Here is a 20,945-nt window from a genome sequence, read left to right as displayed (position 1 = left end):
GAAGTGCCAAGAAGGCAGATCTTCTGAAAGCCTAGAGAGCATGGGTAATGGCCCACCCAAAAGGAGATAGGGACGGGCAGGGGCCAGAGCATGACGGCGCAGGAAATCATGACCTACTGCACTTGGTGGAAAATGGCAATTTGTTACCAGGTACAAGGGTACCTTCCAAAGCAGGCAGTTGTGTGTCAGTAAGGGCCCTGTCCTCTGAGGAATTGGAGGACAAGAGAGAGGAGAGACAGCTCAGATTGGAGCTTGCCAAACTGGAGAAGGAAATAGTGGGCCATGGAGCAGGATCGCAAGGAAAAGCGACTGGCTATGAGGGAAAAGGAACTTCCCCATGAGCTCAGACTGAAGGAGCTGGAAATCCGAGCCCTAGAAGTAGTGGCCAACAGCAACAAGAATGGTGGCAGCGTACCTACTGAAGCTTCAAGTGAGTCCAGGGTCTTTATGCCTAAAGATGTGATGCTCAGTTTTAAGGTGGGGATAAAATTGATACGTGGTTAGCAGCCTATGAGGTGTCCCTAAGAGCCCATGGGGTTAGAGAGAGTCACTGGGGGGGTGGTCTGTACAAGTACATACCTCCAGAAGTTAGGGACACACTCCTTTGCCTAGAAAAGGAAGACCAGACCAACTATTCGGTCATGAACGCAGCATTGCTCAAAAGGTTTGGTCTTACCCGTGAGAGCTATAGGCAGAGGATTAGGAATAGCCACAAACTTCCCACACAGAACTGGGTAGATTTTCTGGACTACGTTAGTAAAGCTTTGGAGGGCTGGGTGTGGGGCAGCAATGTGCATGACTATGAAGGGTTGTATGACTTGTTCTTAAGAGAGCACCTTCTAGAGAAATGTTTTCCAGAGCTGCACCAACACCTGGCTGACCGCAAGTTGACCAATCTTAGGAAGCTTGCGGAAGAGGTGGGACGTGGGTCAGTACCAGGGTGTCCAACAAGGGTTCTGGGGGGGACTTCCAAAGATGTGGTCAGGGTTACCACCAGAAGAAAGAGGGGGAGATAAAAAGAAAGAGTTATCCAAAGGCCCCCAAAACAATTCACCATGGAAAGGGTCTGGGTCCTAGCCCCAATCTGGCCACCAAAAGCCCACTTTTCCTGATGGATGTCAGCAGCCCAGAATTGTCCGGTGCTATGAGTGTGGTGAGATTAGTCACTACAAGGGGGATCCCAAGTGTCGCAAGAGAGCACCACCTCCCACTGGAGGTAAAAACTGTGAGGTGGCTAGGTTAGCGCTTGGGAAGGAGCTGTCCCTAGCTAATGGGAGTGAGGGGGCAGGGCTTGTCCTAGTGTCTCTGAGAGACAGTGAGGTGGATCCTAAGGTCCACATGCCCTCCAATACTACCAAGTATAGGCAGTGGGTCACCCTAAATGGTCAAGGGATGTAGGCCCTAAGGGACACAGGTGCCATCATGACTTTGGTAGGGAGTCAGCCGATGTCCCCAGAGTATTTAATTCCCGATACATTCTACCCAGTTGAATGAATGAATGAATGAAAGTGAATTTATAAACAGCGCGATTGCTGCCCTGAGGCGTCCAAGCGCTAAAAAAGGAACCAGTGAAGGATAAAGAGGTTGAGAACCAGAAGAAGAGGGAAGAAGAACTGAGTTAAGTTAAACAGAATTGAGTTTAAGTTGTGATGGCTCACAACAGGGAGGGTCACTATCCCATCACACAGGTTCCATTTGAGTGGGGAGGGGTGTACTGAATTTGCCATTTTACACGTGCTAATTTACATATTGACCTCGATTCCATGCAATGCTCTGATCTTCCATTTTGTTGCATCGCACTTACATTTTGTGCTGCCTTGCCCTGCAGTTACACTTCAGCAGTAACATAAACATGTTTTTCACGTAAACCAGTACAAGCTGTTGTGAGGCATCTCGTGAGGATGCCTCGTGAGGTTATGTTATACCTTCAGCTTGTTTTCGTGAATTCTATGCTTATCTCTAGGACAGAGGGAGGATGGTCATGCAAAGCTCCAAGGCCGGAGATAGGGAAAGGAATGTCTTTTGCCTTGGCTCAGCCCAAACAGAATCTGGCCAGGTCTGTCTGCGTGGGTCTGATGCAGAGATGGGGCCAGCACCTGTGAAAAGATGGGCGGGAGCGCCTGCTAGAGGCTTCTCGAACATGTTGATTTAAACTATAAAAAGCGGTGTCTGTGGGGTGAAGCTCAGGAACTCAGTCTTGGAGTGGACGCACTCGCGGGACAACTTTGGTGCCCGGAGAGATTACTTCCTGAGCCCTCGGTCTCTACAGGGTTCCCGACTTGGTGTTCAGTGCTTGGCTACAGATGTTGAAGTCTCCGGTGCGGACGCATCTGGTGAGTTGCTTTGTACATTAACTGTTTATATACCTGTATTCACAGTTTCATATTTATAGACATATAGTGTGGTGTATTCATTGTTTATTGCCTTTCACTCAGTGCCCTAAGAATGTATTAGCTTCAGTGACTTATTGCCTTTGCCCACAATATTAATACATCTAATTTTTACCTCCAGAGGAGTGTTGGAGTTTCCGTGTGAGTAAGTTGTGTGCGTAAGTTCAGATTACGCAAGTGGGCAAAGCAATACAAGTGGTTTCAGGCCTTTCTAAGAGTTGCTGTGAGCCTGGCCATGCCAGTGGACTCTCTGTTAGGGAATGACCTTGAGCACACTGCCTGGAAGGAGGTAGAGCTCAAAGCGCATGTGTAGATGTTGGGGTTACCAGAGCGGATCTGTGCTACCACACAGTCCATGGATGCCCAGAAAGGGAGCCAACCAGGGCTGGAGCCTGGAATAATGGCCCAGCCAGCTGCTAAAAAGAGAGGAGCCCGAGGGCATGGGAAGCCCACCCTGGGGCGGTCATCGCGTGAGATGAATAAGGCATCTGAGGGGGTTGCACCAGAGTCCACGGAGGGGGATGTTGCTCCCTTGGGGGACCTACCTACCCCTGCAGAGTGGCAGGTGAAAGGCGAGCCCACCAGGTAGGAGTTTTGCCAGACACAGAAGGAGTGCCCCAACCTTGAGGCCATGAGGTGACAGGCAGAAGCCCAAGCAGCAGACAATGCCTCCAGGAAGTATCATATTTACTGGGAGGATGGGCTCCTTTACAGTGAGCCCAAGGCTCCTGTGCATGGGTCATAAAGCCTTAGTGGTCCCCCAATGCTACAGGGCCTTTCGTTTGGAATTGGCTCATGAGATCCCAATGGCGGGACACTTGGGCCAAGACAAGACCTTTGCTAGGCCTGTCCCACATTTTTATTGGCCCCAGATCAGGATCTCCTCGGATACCTTCTGCAGGACCTGTCTGACTTGCCAAGCTAGTGGGAAAACAGGGGCTAAGCTAAAGGCTCCCCTGGAACCACTGCCTGCCGTTAGCACCCCCTTTCAGACGCTGGGCATCGACATTGTGGGCCTATAGATCCACCGAATTCTTTGGGTCACAGGTTTATCCTGGTTTGGTGTACCACTCCACCCGGTACCCAGAGGCTATTCCTCTAAGAACCATCACTGCACCTGCGGTGGCCCAGGCCCTGATGGGGATTTTTACCAGAGTGGGTTTCCCCGAAGAGGTTGTATCTGACAGGAGCACCAATTTTTATGTCTGCCTACATGCAAGTCATGTGGAAGGAGTGTGGGGTTAATTATAAGTTCTCCACCTCTTAACACCCACAGACCAATGGTCTCGTGGAGAGATTTAACAAGACCCTAAAATGCATGATCAGGAGTCTGTCTGAGGTCCTGAGGAAAAAGTGGGACATCCTCTTACCCTGTTTGTTGTTTTCCTACAGGAAGGTACCGCAGAAGGGGATGGGTTTCAGCCCCTTCGAGCTTTTGTGCGGTCACCCTGTTAGGGGACCTCTCAGTCTAGTGAAGGTTGGGTGGGAGAAGACTCCAAGCAGGCTTCCCCACGATGTAGTGAGCTACATGCTGGCCTTCCGCAGCCAAATGGCTAAGTTGTGGAAGCACGCTTCTTACAATTTAGAGGCTAGCCAGGCAGTGTTGAAGGAATGGTATGACCAGAATTCTCACCTGTGGAGCTATAATATCGACAGAAGGTGTGGGTCATAGAGCCTGGAGAGCTCAGTGCCCTCCAGAACCGCTGGAAAGGCCCTTATGAGATTATGAGATACTTGAGAAGAAGGGCAAAGCCACGTACCTAATGGGCCTTAAGACTCCCAGGCAGCCCCACAGGGTACTACATGCCAACCGCCTCAAACCCCACCATGAGAGGTCTGAGCTAACCTTTCTGATGGTAACTGATGGTGCAGAGAAAGAGGAAAGTGAACCTCTCCCGGACCTCTCTGCTTCCAAAGAGAAGGATGGATAGGTGGAGGGAGTGGTCCTCTCCCCATCCTTGACTCCTGAGCAACAAAGGGACTGCCGCCAGGTCCTGGGGCAGTTCTCCTAAGTGTTTTCCCTTATCCCTGGGATTACCCACCTGTGTACCCATGATGTGGACACAGGAGACAGCCTCCCTGTCAAGTCCAAGTCTTACAGGTTGTCAGATAAGGTGAAGGCCAGCATCCAGAGTGAAGTCACTAAGATGCTGGAGTTGGGGTTGATAGAGCCCTCCAACAGCTCTTGGTCCAGTCCGGTGGTTCTGGTGCCAAAAGCTGCCCACTTAGGTTCTGTGTGGATTACAGAAGACTAAATTCTGTGACCAAGACTGATGCTCATCCCATCCCTAGGGCGGATGAGCTTATTGACAGGCTGAGGGCTGCCCGTTACCTGAGTACCGTTGATCTCACATCAGGGTACTGGCAGATCGTATAACACAAAAAATACTCAATTCAATTCCATTCAATTCAAGTTATTAAAGTTTTGGAACTCCAATGAGGTTCACTTTAAAAATTACACACCTATTAACACATAAAGTGCAATAAAACCATGTGGTAATACAGCGGAAACAAGATAGTAAAACATTTCAAAATACAACAGTTTCAGGGATAAAAGTTTGGGATTTAGCAGCCAGCAATGAGGAATCAGGGCATATCCAGAATTGTGCAAATAGCAATTAGAAAGCAACCGAGACAATGTAAAGCCCTTTTGGGAGCAAAGTTTAGAATTAGCAGCAAACAATGAGAGAACAGAGCATTTCCTGAACTGTGCAAATAACAAGTAAAAGCAGCCTAATCATGTGCAAGTTTACAATTTGGGATAAAAAATTAAATAAGCACAGCCTATATAATAAGAACTAAATAGTATACAGACTATTTACAGTACATGAATTCATCATTATTTTATTCAAAGTCAAATAAATCTAATAAAACAATTTATCCGAGTATGGGACCAACAGAATATTTAAACGCAGACAGTATTTTTGTTATTGATCCGGGCCGCTTCCACCAGAAAACTTCAAACGCTGTAAATGTCATGTGTGCTACTAAGCATTTGCAAATAAAGCAGGGCGGGCCTTACTTGTACAAAACCAGCCTCTCGCAATTTTGGGGTTAAAATTCTTTTCCGAATCTCAGAATAAAACTCACAAAACATAACAAAATGCAGGGTGTCTTGTGTGGAGAAATTATCGCAAGAACAGGGCGCAGAATTTTCTGGTTTTCCCCAATTTGAAAAAGCACCTAGGGTGAGCGGAATTAAGTTGAACCGAAATATGACCAGCAGGTGGTGATGTAATAGCTTGGTTACAATTTCTAGGTAAGGTTCAATGAGGGGAAAGTTAATAAAGCATAATTAGCTTTAACACACAGTTTCATTAACTCCTGCTCCTCCCGCTCCATTTCTAGCATGTTCAGAAAGTTGTACCTAATCCAGCCTATATCCTCTTTTTTTATACATTCGGGTGATGTGTATTATTCAGGTCGTCCAAGCTTGATAAACGCCGCTCTAATGTACATCAGCCAAGGGACCCTGTGTGCCTTGTCAAGAACTACACAATCACTTAGGATCTGGTGATTCAGAGTAATTTTCTCATTTAACCACGTTTTCACCCAACAGTTCAACGGTGCCATTTTTAATTGATCTGTGATATAGCTCAATCCTAATTCTGTGTGTAAGGAATAGGTTGGTGTCGACTGGGGAACAGTCAGAAGAGATCTTGAAAACCTATTTTCTGCTACTTGTATCTTATTCTGAGATGTATAACCCTATAGAGATGCACCATAGGAAGCAATCGCCAAACATTTAGATTTATAGATCTTCCATATTGCCTCAATAGGTCTTGCTCCCAGCCTCTTAGAGAAACCCAGGAGAGCTGTTGTTAATCTTGCTACCGCATTGCTCTTAAGCTTCTGTTGTGGTCCCCAGTTTCCTTTTTCATCAAAAAGGACCCCGAGGTAAGAAAAAAACGGGACCTTCGAAAGTTCTGTACCATTGCAAGAGAAAGATTTTATCTTCGCATTACTGCTTCTTGTCCCCGCCACCATAACATGCGACTTTTTGATATTGACTTTTAGATCCAAGGAGTCCATGAAGCCGCCGAAATTATCCAGCAGCTTCTGGAGGCCCAGTCCTGTACGTGCCAGTAACACTGCTTCATCAGCGTATAGGGGAACCGGAATAACCGATTCCCCTATACACGGAACATCCAGAGTAGCCACTCCCAGGGTCTTCTCCAAGGCGTTAATATAAATAGTGAAAAGGAGGGGTGCCAGAATGCATCCTTGCCTGACACCCTTCTTTGAGCTAAAGTGGCTAGTGCACCGTCCTTCCCTGGTAACCCTAACTGATGCAGGGAGGTCCTGGTGCAAGTCACTTAGGAAATTACCCAGTGAGGGGTCTATACCTATTTCCCGAAGGATTAGCCATATTTTTGAACGATTAACTAAATCGAAAGCTGAGGGGAGTTCCATGAAATCCATGTATAAAAGCCCTTCCTTAGCCACTGTGTATTTACTTATAAGGAGCTGTAGGTTTAAGCATTGGTCCAGGGTACTCCTATGTTCTCTAAATCCATATTGGAGGTTAGAGAGGACCCCCTGCCCTCTAGCCAATCCCTAAGTTTGTGTAAAATAACTCTACCCAAGATTTTTACTGCATAGTCTAAGAAAGAGATTGGCCTTTAACAGGCGGGGTCCCTTCTAGCCCCCTTTTAAAATATCGGGACTATGATTGATTTTGCCCATGGGGATGGAAAGCCCATTATGGACGAGGCATTAAAAACATTGGTCAAAATCTTGGCCCAAAAATTGGGTTAAAGACTATATAAATCCGCAGGCACCCCATCGGGGCGTGAAGCTTTATTTTTTGACATGTCTCTTATCGCTTTTTCCACCTCGCTCACTTCTAAATTTACAGGGTGTGCCGCTTGAGAGGTAGTATTAGCACCTTCCAGCGGCTCTAAGCAATCCTTATCATAAATTTCCTTAAAATGTCGGAGCCAACATTCATCAGAAATGACGCAGTCCATGTCTAAGTTCTCCTGCTCAGAGAAGAACGGGTTATTTATGGTTGACCAAAACTTCCTACTATCGCGCAGAACTTCAATTGAGAGGAGATTATCCCACACCTCCTCTTTGATTTGTTGTTTGCGTATAGCAATGGCTACTTTGTATTTCTTCCGGAGGTTAGCAACAAGGGCCCTATCCCTAGGCCTAGTTTTCAGTGCCCGGAGAAGGGCTCCATGCGCTTTAGAGCAACCACTATCGAACCATCTTTGTGCCTTCCTAGAATTATCTTTATTATCTATCTCTAATTTCTTTGCGATCTGATCACAAATGGCCCCATAGGCTCCTAAAATCACCCCACTCGGGCTGAGCTATCAAGGCAAATCGCAAGATTTGCCTCTACCTTAATAGCAAGGTCCTCAAAAAAAGATTCCGGCACCATCCTGTCCCATTTCATCCTTCTCCCTTGGTCTAAAAATGTCAGGCTTCTAGGCTCCCCCACCCATTGCCCTTAGGGCCACTCAGTTCCCCTAGATCGACATCTAAGAGGACCGGATTATTGGCGCTAAATGTTGAGATCACCACTCTATAGCCTAAGGTCTTGACCAGTACCGCGGGAGATAGAAAGATATAATCGATAACCGTGTTAGTCCCTCTTCCTATGAAAGTGGGTACCCTCTCCCCCCCTTCATCAGGACCTGGTTTAAATAAATTCGTATTGGCCAAAAATTCCTCAAGTGCCTCTCCCTGGCTACTGTGCTCAAAGTGAGGCACCATTGCATTAGGCGGCCCACATGGGTCACCTGAGTAACAGTTCCATTTACACGGATGAATATTAAAATCTCCCAAAAGGATCACCTCGAAAACAGAGTTCTGAGTAAGTTTATAGACTGACAAAAACTGGTCCAGAGCCCTTAGGTGCTCATTATGCTGTGAACCATCTTTCGAATTATAAAAATTAATTAATAGGTACTTCTGCGAAAAGATCCCACTCCACTCTAATATCATAATATTACTGGAGTCTAGATACAGTTTTTTAAAGACACCTATCAAATTAAGCGAAATGAGAAAAATTAAACCACCCTTAGGCCTCCAGACAGTTCCTTGGACAGCTGGGATGGCACAGCTAAGGTATCCATCCATACTGAAACTACTTGCAACATCCCACATTTCCTGCAGGGCAATAATATCGTACTGCTTCACAAAATCCACCCACAGGTCATCATTCCTCTTAGGCCTAATACCTGCCATATTCCTGCTCAGAATCCTACATGGGGCCACCTGATTAACCCCACCATCTAAATCACCCTTATATTGGATATTAGCGGATTGTCAATCGTTTGATTCCATTTGTGACAGAGGAGAGAAACGATTTGAGAGGCCTATCTCCATGTTTGACTGGTGCGGAGGTGAGTGAGTTGGTAATATAGCCTGGGGAACCCTTTCTGTCCTCTGTGATGGCCCCACCTCTAGACCATTCTGAGCGGTATCATCGATTATGTATGAGGTCCTCGACAAACTACCCCGGGTAGGCAATGAAATGAAATGAAATGAAAAATTACATTTCTATAGCGCATAACTACCCGGAGGCCTCGCAGCGCTTTAGACTGATTACTGTGTCGGACCTACGGGTAGTTAGTACGCTTTTGCAAACAGGTAGGTCTTTAAGGCCTTCCTGAAGGCAATAACTGAGGTTGGATGGAATTTTTATGGTATGGCCTAACTGGGGGATAAAAATAGCCCAGAGGGACAGGTCTAATGCCCGTGTTATCCAGCTCCGGGGCAATAATCTCTCAGCAATTAACCGGGTATTGAAGTTCACAACCACACAGTCCCCGGCAATACATTTGGGACGACGACCAACCCAATCAACTCTCCTTGCCATATTAATGGATCTTGTAATGTCTAAACCTCCACTACTGTGATGTGCTCAACAGTGACTGGCTAACTTCAGGAGATCCTGAGTTGATTCCTTCATACCATCCCTTAATGGGGGGACCCCTGTAAAGACAGCCACCAGTGGGGCGGCATCTGATGGCAGATCCAGGGTAAAGCCCTGCCGGTACTCCTGTCTAGCTCTAGATGGGGATGGTCTCCCAGTGTTACCACCTCCATAATTAGTGTTCCCTACTCCAGCCTTAGTCGTAAGGGGTGTGCTTCCTACGGTTGTTTCCGGGCACTTCTCCCTAGTGAGCCCATTCTCCTTATACAAATTTTCAACCCTAGGCTTGTTGGGGTGGGTTGCTTGAGCCTGAGTTGGGAGCCCTTGTTGGCCTATATACTGTTTCATAAACAAATCAATTTTTTCGCATTTCTTTAACAGCCCTGCTACACAGGTATTAAGGGTGTCCATAATGTCTTTAGCAATGGCCACTAATGCAGGTTCCAAATGTGCTGTAAACAGTTCCTCGACCATTTTCCCGACATAATCTCTAATATTAGGGTCCGTACAGTGGGCATCAACAACAGGTTTTTGTATCGTGGTAGGTTTTTTAGCCAGCCTGCGCTTACGCAATGGATGTTGTAGGGAAGTGTCCGGGCTAATGGCCCCCAGTCCCTCTGACCCACCAATATATCAGTCTCTCCTGCAAGGGACTCGATCAGTCAGAGTGGTTTTAGGATCACAATGTTCGGCTCCAGAGGTATGCTCGGGGTCCAGTCCAACACTGAAGCACCTGCTGCAGGGGCTACATCGGCGCTACCCAGGTCCAGTTCTCTCTCTGCATTCGTGATTTCTTTCGATAGTACCCTAACGGTAGATGTCAAGTATGATATTATTGATTCAGATTTCCTCTGCACCTTAGCTTATTTCCCCTCATGCTCCCCATTACATTGCTGTTTTTGCGTACCCATTGAAGATGTCAGAGGGGTAGCCCAGGCCAGCCTCCTCTGGCCCCTGACGGCCACAGACGGCCCGCCCTTTGGCCTGGCTTAGCCCAGCGCCACCCGCGCGCGTCCCCCGTGGCGGGAGATGCAGGACAGGTAAATCCGTCTCAAGTGATTGCCTCCAGATGAGGGTGGGAGGGGCAGTAGTCCAATCACGGCCCCCACGGCAGCCTGGTAGCTGTAGGCGCCGCTCTCCTTGCCAGCGATGCATCTCCCGCGGAGTGAGAGGAGCAAAGTGTTTTTAAACAGCACCCAGTGAAAGCCTCCTGGTGAGGATGGGAGGGGCGGTAGTCCAATCACTGCCCCCGCGGCAGCCTGGTAGCTGTAGGCGCCGCTCTCCTTCCCAGGGATGCGTCTCTAAGAGAGGATAATATGACAAAAAAAAGATCAGCTGTACAAAAATTAAATATACAGTTAAAATATGTACAAAAATTCCTTAAAGAAGTTAAACAATTTTGCACACACAGCTTCATTTTTGGGATTAAAAAGAAAGTTGCGAGCTGAGGCTATGTCCGTAACACCATTTTGTAGAAACATTGGCATAAGCCAAAGACGACGATGAAAGGCCAGTGCCGGACAAACAAACAAAACATGATCCAGGTTCTGGATACTCAACTCACAAAAATTGCAATTTTTTGTATTCTGGGACCAATATGCTGTTAAATCATTTAGAGGTAGGAGATTAAATCTAAATAGGGCAAACCAGCGTCTTATTCCATGGTCTAGGTTCCATACTCGAATAAACTAACCAGTGGTCAGAATAGATGGTGTGTCACCTGAACCTTCGTGCAGGGAAAAAACAAGAGAGAGACCGGACCCTCTCCAATGAAGGGTTGTGCTAGTCACAACCGTATGTTTGGGGAAAAGTACTTTTTGTTTTTAATCAAACTCACACACCCTATTGGTGTCATGCTTCATCATAGGGTCACCCCGACCCCTAAAAGTCGTGGTGGGCTCAACCACAGTGTTGGGAGCTCTTCAGATAGATGAAGATCGGGGGGCTTAAAGATAAAAAACCTCACTCAGACTCCGGGTTCCCCTTTATTATTAGGTCCGGCTGGGTCAATAAAAAATCTAAAAATGGGTCTTGTTGGAGTTTAATGGTCCTAGGACCCTAGTGCTGACATGTTTCAGTCCAAAGCAGCCGTAAAGGTCCAGGACTTTCTTCAGGGCAATTGGAGTGAACCCCTCTATGTGCAAGGAATTATAGGATGGGACGTCCCTATCCTCTCTGTGTTTGCGAGGGAAGAGTAGCCTCTCCTCACAATGTGTGTGGTGTCAGTATGTTTGGGTTTTGCCAGGCTCCATCCAACTTGGAAGGGCTGCATACATCACACAGGACCAGATCGATAATGTGGGTGGTCTTGTAGTCAAGTCCTCACCCAGCGTTTCTTCTTAATGCGGTTCTGGTCCTCGGCTGGCAGATCTCCCTGACGGATGAGGCTAAGGAGAGGTCCACCTTTTCCACCCAAGAGGGCCACTATCAATTTAGAGTGACGCCCTTTGGACTGAAAAATGCTCCTGACACCTTCCAGCGACTGGTGAACTGGGTTAGAGGCCTTCTCTGTTGCCTACCTGGACAACATAGCTGTCTTCAATAGCAGCTGGGAGGACTATCTCTGTCACCTCCAGGATGTGCTTCAGGCCCTGCAGCAGGCAGGCCTGACTATCATATCCAGTAATTGCCAGATAGGGTAGGGATCTTAGTCTACCTAGGACACTTGGTGGGCGGGAAGGTGCAGCCCCTACAGGCCAAGATAGAAACGATCCCTCCAAAACACAGACAGACGTCAGGGCATTCCTGGGCCTCACAGGGTACTACCGCAGATTGTGAAGGGGTATGGCACCATTGTAGCCACCTTGACGAAGCTTACCTCTAAGAAACACCCTAGGAAAGTGATTTGGACAGAGGCTTGCCAAAAAGCCTTTGACTCTCTAAAGCAGGCCATGTGCACAGTTCCTGTGCTCAGGGCCCCTGACTTCTCCAAAGAGTTCATTGTTCAAATTGACGCCTCAGAGCATAGCATTGGGGTGGTACTTTCGCAACTCAATGAAGAGGGCCTGGACCAACCAGTGACCTTCATCTCCAGGAGGCTACTCCCCAGGGAACAGCGGTTGAGTGCTATAAAGAGATAAGCCTTTGCGGTGGTCTGGGCTGTGAAAAAGCTGAGGCCATATTTGTTTGGCTCCCACTTCCTGATTCAGACTTACCACTGGCCCCTCAGGTGGCTTATGGAAATGAAAGAGGACAATCTCAAATTGTTGAGGTGGTCCATTTCCCTACAGGGGATGGACTTCATGGTGGAACACAGACCTGGAGGAGACCACGCAAATGCAGAAGTCTCTCTAGGTTTTTCCGCCTTAGTGATGAGAACTCCCTAGAGGTTGGGTAGTTCTCCCCACTTTCAGCTGGGGGACATGTGTTGGACCTGTCAGCTTTATTGTGGTCTCTCCCTACATTTTTGCCCTTTTGCCTCCCATTTTCACCATACCTTTTTGATAGACTTAGGACTCTGGGTGCCTCACCACTGCTAAACAGTGCTGAGGTGCAGGTGCTATCCCCTAAAACATTGTGACGCTGGCATTTGTTTAGATCATATGAGAAGAAATTATTAAAATGGTAACAACTTTGAATAATTTTTTTCCGTCTTCCTTTGTCTTCTTAATGTCATAGATACTGTGTATATTGTTTATTTAGCGCTGGTGGCGCAGGGTGCAACAATCTTTTTTGGTGCCCCACACCCCATGATCCCCTCCTCGGATTCTCCCACTACCACGGGTTAAAATTTCCCTCATCTCTCCAATCATACGTTATTGCTGAACACAGTCAACCCTCCCCCAATGTCACCGCCCCCTTGACACGTCAGCGCCTAGTGTGGCCACACGGGTCGCACTGAGCTACAGCATTACGGAAGGCATACAATGCATGCTCATAGGACTTTATTCTAAGACCTGCAGAGTGATGTCTCCCTGGGACACAGCACCCCGAATAATCCCATGCTTTCCTTGAGCAGGAACGCACCCTTCCGAACCAGAAGATTTCCTGTGCACATTTTACTCCTTCAGAAAGCAAGGAACAAATGTGTGTAGAAATGGGTAGGATATTCGGATATACAGGATTTAGTCATTCTAGACTCATCACGTTATTCATCATTTCAGGCCTCATAGATGGTAATCTGGGTGGAGATGCCAGGCAGAAAAAGTAATTCCATAATTTATGAAACAAGGACCCCCTGAGCAAAGAACTATCTGTACTCCTAGGTCAGGGATAAATCATATATGCAAACAACAACCTAGGCAGACATAATACTTCAACTAGATATAACATGGGCAAGGGACCAATCTCAAAAATGAGGTTAAAACAATATTTATTGGCAATACATCAAAAAATTCATAAAATGGTTCAACATAATTTCCATCAAGAAGAAGGTATTAAAAATAGTTCAAAGGAACTATAAGTGAATTAAACAACATAACAAACAGTCACTGTATAAAAAAGACAATTAAAAGATAAAAATACAGAGGAAAAATACGTGGCACAAAAGTAATAAATCTCGACGCGCGTTTCGGCGACCAGCGCCTTCTTCAGGACAGGCCACAAAGTAACCTAAGTATTAATAAACATCATATATTAAAATTAATACATCACATAGTATATTAGTCAGAAGCAAAATACATTGACTACATTCCAAGTAACAAAATTTATTATGTTTTAGCCAATACTTGTTAAAAACCTCAAACAATTATCATTCATCAACATAATATCGAGTTGGTCTAAAGTCCATCTAGAGACAAGTTCATTTTATTAATAAATACAACAGACCATAATAGGTTTCGGTGCTCATTTTTCTCAAACATTTGGAAACAATCCGTGTCCAAAATGCAATGTGGACATGATGTTAGAGATACAAGACAACTGTGTAGATGAAAAACAGTTGTAAAGAAACTATATGCACAAATTTACACTGTTCTCAAAATTGTACTGTTCTCAAAGAGGATGTTCGGATTAACTTGTGGGGACTTCTCATAGATGGAGTTTAATGATAGATCAAAAGGCAATGTATAATTAATCTATATCAAACTACCTTACTTACTTTAGTCTTTATAGATTAAAAGTTGCCGATTCGTGTTATTTTCAAATGGAATAAAAAGAGGATGTCGAGGGAGTCTATTTGCAGTAACTATTCCTGAATTCTTTTATGATCTGTAGTGAGAAAGTTTGGTGGTGAGGGTACTCAATTGCATTTTTCACAGAGAGCCTTCTCTGCCAAACTGATGGTCCATCCACATCATTTAGAGGTGAGCGGAACTAAAGTATGTCTACAACAGAGCCTACTTAGCTCTGTTACCAAATATTCCTCAGATGGCCTGATGGAATACAGACCATCAGAGGTTAACTGTCTGATGGCCTGCTCTATTTAGAGTGGGTGGTTGCATCGCTTTTTTTTGTTGTCTATCCCTTCCAGGTAAAACCTGGCCGTGAGGGACAAGTAAAAACTAACGACTATGTCCACCATGGGAGAAAACTCCCATGAGTGAGGGCCATTAGTTAGATTTTTCCTTAAACTTACTTCTGCGTCGGCGGTTTGGTTTTGCCAAAAGTGAAACTTTGTAAAAGTTTGACAGATTACCATTCTGTTCCATACGGTAAACATATACATCATTAACAGGAACGGCCATGATGGGTGTTTCTGCCACTGTATAGGCTTGTCTGCAGAGATGGTGGACAACTCTAAATATGGCAGGCAGGTACCCCCTAAAATGGCTTGGTCAATATCCTCTGTCATCCTAATGGAGAAGCCTCCAAATGGCACACTCTAAATAGGCCCCCTTAGTTAACTAGTAGGAAGCGTTACTCAATTAGATTGATATTTTGCCTTCAGATAATAATCTTCTTTCAAACTGTTATTATATCTCAAAATGTTCACACTTCTCAAATTAATTCCTTCAATTAGTTTGAATGTACTTCTGGTATCCAATAAATAACGTTTTATGTTTTGTGGGGAAAAGGATATACCGTTCACAGTTATATTCCTTTTTTAAATATGTTTTACTATCGACAACACCATAGTTTTGTGCTATCACAGGATTTCAGTATTTTGTCTTCACCCCAATTGCAGCTTATGCATGGGCTTGTGGCTTCTACTGTTGACGTTATTTAATAGGGCCAATGTAGATCATGTTTAGTGGTGAAATATTCACATAGATGGCAATTTACTCTTACTATTGCCAAATTATTTGATCTCTACTTACAGTTGGAAAAGAAGGAAAGGATTTTATTTTTTTTCCCTATTTCATCGTGATCCTGTGATCTGTTCCAAGCCTTCTTCAACATCAAAAAAGTGTTGCATATTCACAATGGAAAGAAAACACAGCACCCGGGGAGTTCTGAGCTACATAGGCAATTGTTTTAATCATTTTTTTGTCACAATACCCTCCACTCTACTAAACCATCCTACTGAGAAAGAAAGGGGTCTAACAGATACATTACTACCCCGGGCAAGCATGGGGACACTATGGGGCAATCTTAAAATGTTTCTTGCAATGCAGGGCAGTAAACTAAGTTGCTGCATTGCATAAAAGGGGAGAGCAGTAATGCTAAATGTTTACAAAGATATGGATCATTTCTGCTCTCTCCTCGTGATAGAACACTGTGGACAAAGTAAGATATTTCTCTTTGCTATGTCTCACAGAAGAAGACATAGCATTTTGTTGCATTCCCAGGTTCACTAGCTTTAGTAAATTTAGGAATGCACCATAATCCATGGGTGGATGCATGGCAATGTCCATGCTTCAACCACAGAAAGGTTTGCGGCTTGAAGGCGTTACACTGCATTGCGTTAGATTTTTTCACAAAGCTAATAAAAGCAGTACAAATCACCTCTTTCATGGCATTGTAGAAACTACTGAACACTTTGTGTTTTCCTTGCGTGCAAGGACAACACAAAGGCTTTATAAATCTGCACCCTTGGACAAGGTGGGAGGGGGTATCAAGTAAATTAATACCCTTAGGCAAGCAGTAAGTTATGGACATGCGGGTGATTCAAAGTCCATCCTGCCTTTGGGCAAGTTGGGGGTCTACCAAATATCCTCATCCTTATGCAAGACAGCTGGGGTTCTAATACCCCAATCCTTTGCAATATAGCAATGGTACCAAATTCCCAAACTTCTGCCCTTGGGAACAGCCAGGAGTAATAAAAATAACCATGAACACTTGTGCAAAATGCAGAGTACCAAACACACATCCTCATAAACACAGAATGAGATGTCAGGAGAGACCATTCATACCAGTAGTCTTGCATTTCTATTAATGAATATAGTGATTATAACTCATTGCTGCATGAGGCCATTTATTATTATAGTAAATGTAACCAAATCAGTTTGGTTACTGATTGGCCCATTTCTCCTTATGGTTAGGAGGGGGCTACCAAAACATCCACTCTCACCAGTGAAAGACAGTAGGGGAACTAAGTATCCTAACCTTGGGTAAGATGAAAATGCTATCTGTAATAAATTGGGTTCTTAGTTGTGAAGGATATGAGGCCTCCACAAGTAATAGGTCCACAATTTCCTCTTACAGGGAACCAAGCACCCCACCGTTGCACTTGACTCTCTCAGGGTAGCGAAGCAGGGCATTCTTAGACATTCTCAGGGAAGTTGGTGTGGGCTAGTAATCACCATTCACTGGCACACAATAAAAACACACAAAATTATTATCAAGTCAGTGCTTTTTCTATAGAAAAGAGAAGTATGCTTATTAGACTTACATTACCAATATTATTGATTTATTTACAAATATGTACGTAAGGCAGATTGAACATACCTTAGCTTACGTTGTGTAATCACATTTGACCTCAAAGGGTCATGGCCCTCAAAATCCCAGGGCGCCCCTCCAACTATACCAGATAACACATCACAATATAAGGGGGTTTCAGTTTAGATAAAACAGGCCTATTGGGTTCATCAAGGGTTCTTGATATTACAAGAGCAATCAATCACATATTAAAAATGCGATCATTTTGTGTGTACATGCACTAATTATTAAGTAACCATGCAAAATGCAATTACTAATGTCAATAAAGCATATCAATTTAGAAGCATTTTAAAATAGACATATTTTGTCTGTTTTGTTTTTATATACTTTCAGGCCAATACAATGCAACCATAAAAACAGCCTCTAAAGGGTGCCACTTTCTGACAAATAAAATGCAGACATACAAATAGCTTCCAGAGAGTTACACTCTATGAGTCTTCTTTTTACATGTTCAGGCAACATAAAATGCAACCATACAACCAGCCCCTAGAAAGTGCTGCACTCCTTGTCGTAGAGCAAAAGCTCAAGCCTCAGAAAGTGCTTTGAAAAAATAATGTGGAAATCCCAGAGGGACAGGGATTCCTTGCCCCATATATGTAGGGTTAGTTTTAGAACGATTACTACAGGGGGTCACTATAACTCCTACAGCACCCTGCAACTTCATCCAGATTCATTGGTGGTGCCACTGTACTCCTGGGTTCACTACAAGGCAAGAAAAATAATGTAATTAGCCAGCTCCCCAGGGCATTATAGGGGGCTTCAGCCTGTAGCAGTGAATATTTTAGTAGTGGCTCTTTCACCGCGTTGGTGAGAGCTGCATACCTTTGCTTTGTATTTTATTCCTTTTTATGGGGGCAACCAGTTTCATCCAGGAACCTTGATGCCTCCATTCACTGGGGCCAACAAAGGGGTACCACCCCTGACGGATGTATGACGGTACAACGCGTGCCTTTACAATACGTACCGTTACGATGCAGGTTTTACAATGCAAGTCGTTACAACGACTTGCGTTGGGGGGCGCTGGATAGTGAATAGTTTAATTTTCTATTCCAACTCCAGTCCCCATAAAGTAAACTATTCCCTATCCTAGAGCTCCCTCCAGTGAAAGTCGTTGTAACGACTTTCGTCGTAAAACCTGCGTGGTAATGGTACCGCTTTGTAAAGGTTTTGTGGTAAAGGATGTTTCCCCCCCTGACTGCTTCTGCTGGCTTCCCACTGGAGAAGCATTCTCCTTGCTGCACCAGTGACATCAGCTTTTCTCTCCTGCCCACTGAGCTGGGAGTTATTTTATTTGAGGGCTGCCCTGTTCTCCCAGACATGGGCTCGTGCAGTAGTGGTGGATCATGGGACCCCTTTCTGTTTGCCAATTTCTGTCTTTCAAGATGGGGGCTACAGGGACAAATGTAGAAATGGAGATATATAACTAAATAATGCATTGACCCCTGGGCCCTGTCCCAACAAGGGGTAATTTCTCACTGGGCAGTAGAGCCTCATGGGCTTAATCTTTGCTGTAGTTTAAAGGTCACCAATCTTAAAACAGCCATAAATTGGCCATTTGAACTATTCTGTGCTCATTTGGCTTCTGGTGGCAAGTTAAGGCCACCAGGGGCAGTTCAAGCAGGCCATCTGGCCTCCAAGTTGGTGTATTTTGCAGTAAGCTGGTTCCACTGGCTCCCTACGCCAGTTTTCTTCTTGGACTTTGTCTCAGGGCACAGAAGTCTAGATTGTTCTTTCAACTGGTCCTCAGGAGGTGTCAGAGAGCTAGTCCTCTCTGGCCTTTGAAGAAATGCCCACAGTCCTGGGGTCAACTTGGGAAAAGTCCTTTGTCCTCTTACTATCAGGGGGTTTCTCCTTCCAGTTGTCCATGTCAGTCCCAGTCCCAGGGTCCATCAGTGAAAAGCACAAACACACACAAACAACCCTTTTCTCTCCCTTGTGCATGGGCTTTTTTTTAATGAGGATAGGAGGTTCTAAGATCCAGGCACCCCAAGCCAATCGTAGGGTGCCACATCACCTCTCCACCACAATTTAAATCCTCCTGCACACCATGCTGGAAAATGTCAAGATTGCATACTCCAACTCCAGGCTCCAGGTAGTGCACAGAGTTCTGAAACCCGGAAAGGAGGTTTTTTCTTGCTTCTGCTCGCCATTGATAAGTTGATGAGTGCAAGCAAGAAAACTCTTACTCCAGACCACTTCCCGGCGTGATTTCTCATCTCCGGTGGTCGCTAATGGCCGCTATCGATTGGGTTAAGAAAACTTCAGTTTTATTTGAGGAAGCTACTGCTTGAGTAGAACATCTAATCGAGAGGCAGAAAGAAGCAGCTCACTCTTGCAATCTGCATGGTGCTGTTCATGTGGGACAGACGTTTCGCACCAAAAATAAGCAGGAATGGCGTGACCTAATTGACTCCGCTGCTTGCGGAACTCTACATGGCAGAATTTTTTGGTTAATACGCTGAGCTCTGCAGACTCTGGCCAGACCCAATAAAAAGATATTTGAGTTTCAACATACCCTTGTGCTTACAGAAAGATCTATGGGTGTTCAATGGATAGTTTCAATATCACATATATACACAATAGCAACACCTTTCACACATTTTGCATTTACGATTGAGGTGCAGTTTACAGTAAATTTTCTACTTTCTGACCACTTAATTTCCTCTAGCACAGTCTCTTCATCATTCATTAGCAGCATGACATCTGAAATGTCACTCTGATGATAGTGCAGTTATCCCAAATAACTGTGTCATTTATTTCTCGATAACAACTTCAATATCTTTGTAGTAGTGTTATAGTCCTGAACAATAGGAGGATCATGGCTGGAATATGCGTTCCATGAGTGCTTAGAACCATTTAATCTTAATATAATGCATGGTCATGTTCTGTTTGCTCACGAACTGGGTCTGCCAATCCTCAGAGCAATGGTCCATTACTGGGCAATAACAGCTGTGGTTATTCATGTTCACTGATGCATGGGAACAACAAGAGTGATTCCTGACAGAAGACATTAATTCTAATTAACGTTTAAGTATGTTATTGCTATTGGATAGAATCCTCAAAAAATCCAAGTAATTCTCTGAGTTAACACTTCTCTTAACAGTGACACCCCCACAGGGTCTTTACAATTTCAAATTGAGATACGTTGCCTTAATCTGGATTCTTTTTTTCAATTTTGTTTTGCAACTTTATGTAGCACAGACTTGACCCAAAGGTATTGGAGAGATTTACATGAACACCAGTTACAATCCACAAGGTCATAGTTGCTGTGTTTTTTTTAGGCTCTGGAAGATTAAATGATCCTGCCAGAATCACAAGATGTTGAGCTGGAACCGAGGCTCAACCTGTTTCCTACTTCCGAAGTAGACAGCTGTGGCAGTAATGGCACATCCTCACTTCCCTATAGAACTTAAAGTGTAGATCATTGTTTACATTTTTTTAAATAATCAATTTGTTCCAATAACAACATTTATATATCATTTGATATATTGATAATTGAATACCTCCCACATTCTTTTTTACTAACTTTACTTCCATAAAGGGACCCTTTGAATATTTTTTTATGGCCATCTATAAGGACGTACAGAGCCTGATGTGAAGACAGTTGCTTATGTTGTTCTAAAGAACCTATTTTTTCTGAAGAACGTTTCTACATCTTTTGCTATATTGATATTGAATGCTTCTCACTTTCTTTTTCATTAATTTTGCTTTAAAGAATGGCCCCTTTGAGATTTGAAACGGCTGATTGTATGCTTTTAAATATTTTTTGTACACCAAGCTGATATTAATATTGTAAAATATTCTAGTGAAATTTTTGTATTTTAATGGAAATTACTGATAAAAAAATATTGTTTAATGTAGAATTTAATACCTATAAAAATTTAAAGATCCTGCCTATCAACTCAATA

The 20,945-nt window shown here is 44.5% G+C and overlaps 1 pseudogene; it reads left to right on the top strand.

The window, feature by feature from the left end:
• The first annotated feature begins 282 nt into the window (after window positions 1–282).
• Window positions 283–20,945, top strand: part of LOC147674037 (uncharacterized) — a 148,769-nt pseudogene continuing 128,106 nt past the window's right edge.

This window comes from Lissotriton vulgaris, chromosome 12, assembly GCF_964263255.1.
Source record: "Lissotriton vulgaris chromosome 12, aLisVul1.2, whole genome shotgun sequence".
NCBI lineage: Eukaryota > Metazoa > Chordata > Amphibia > Caudata > Salamandridae > Lissotriton > Lissotriton vulgaris.
This window is presented reverse-complemented; position numbering and strand designations above follow the sequence as displayed.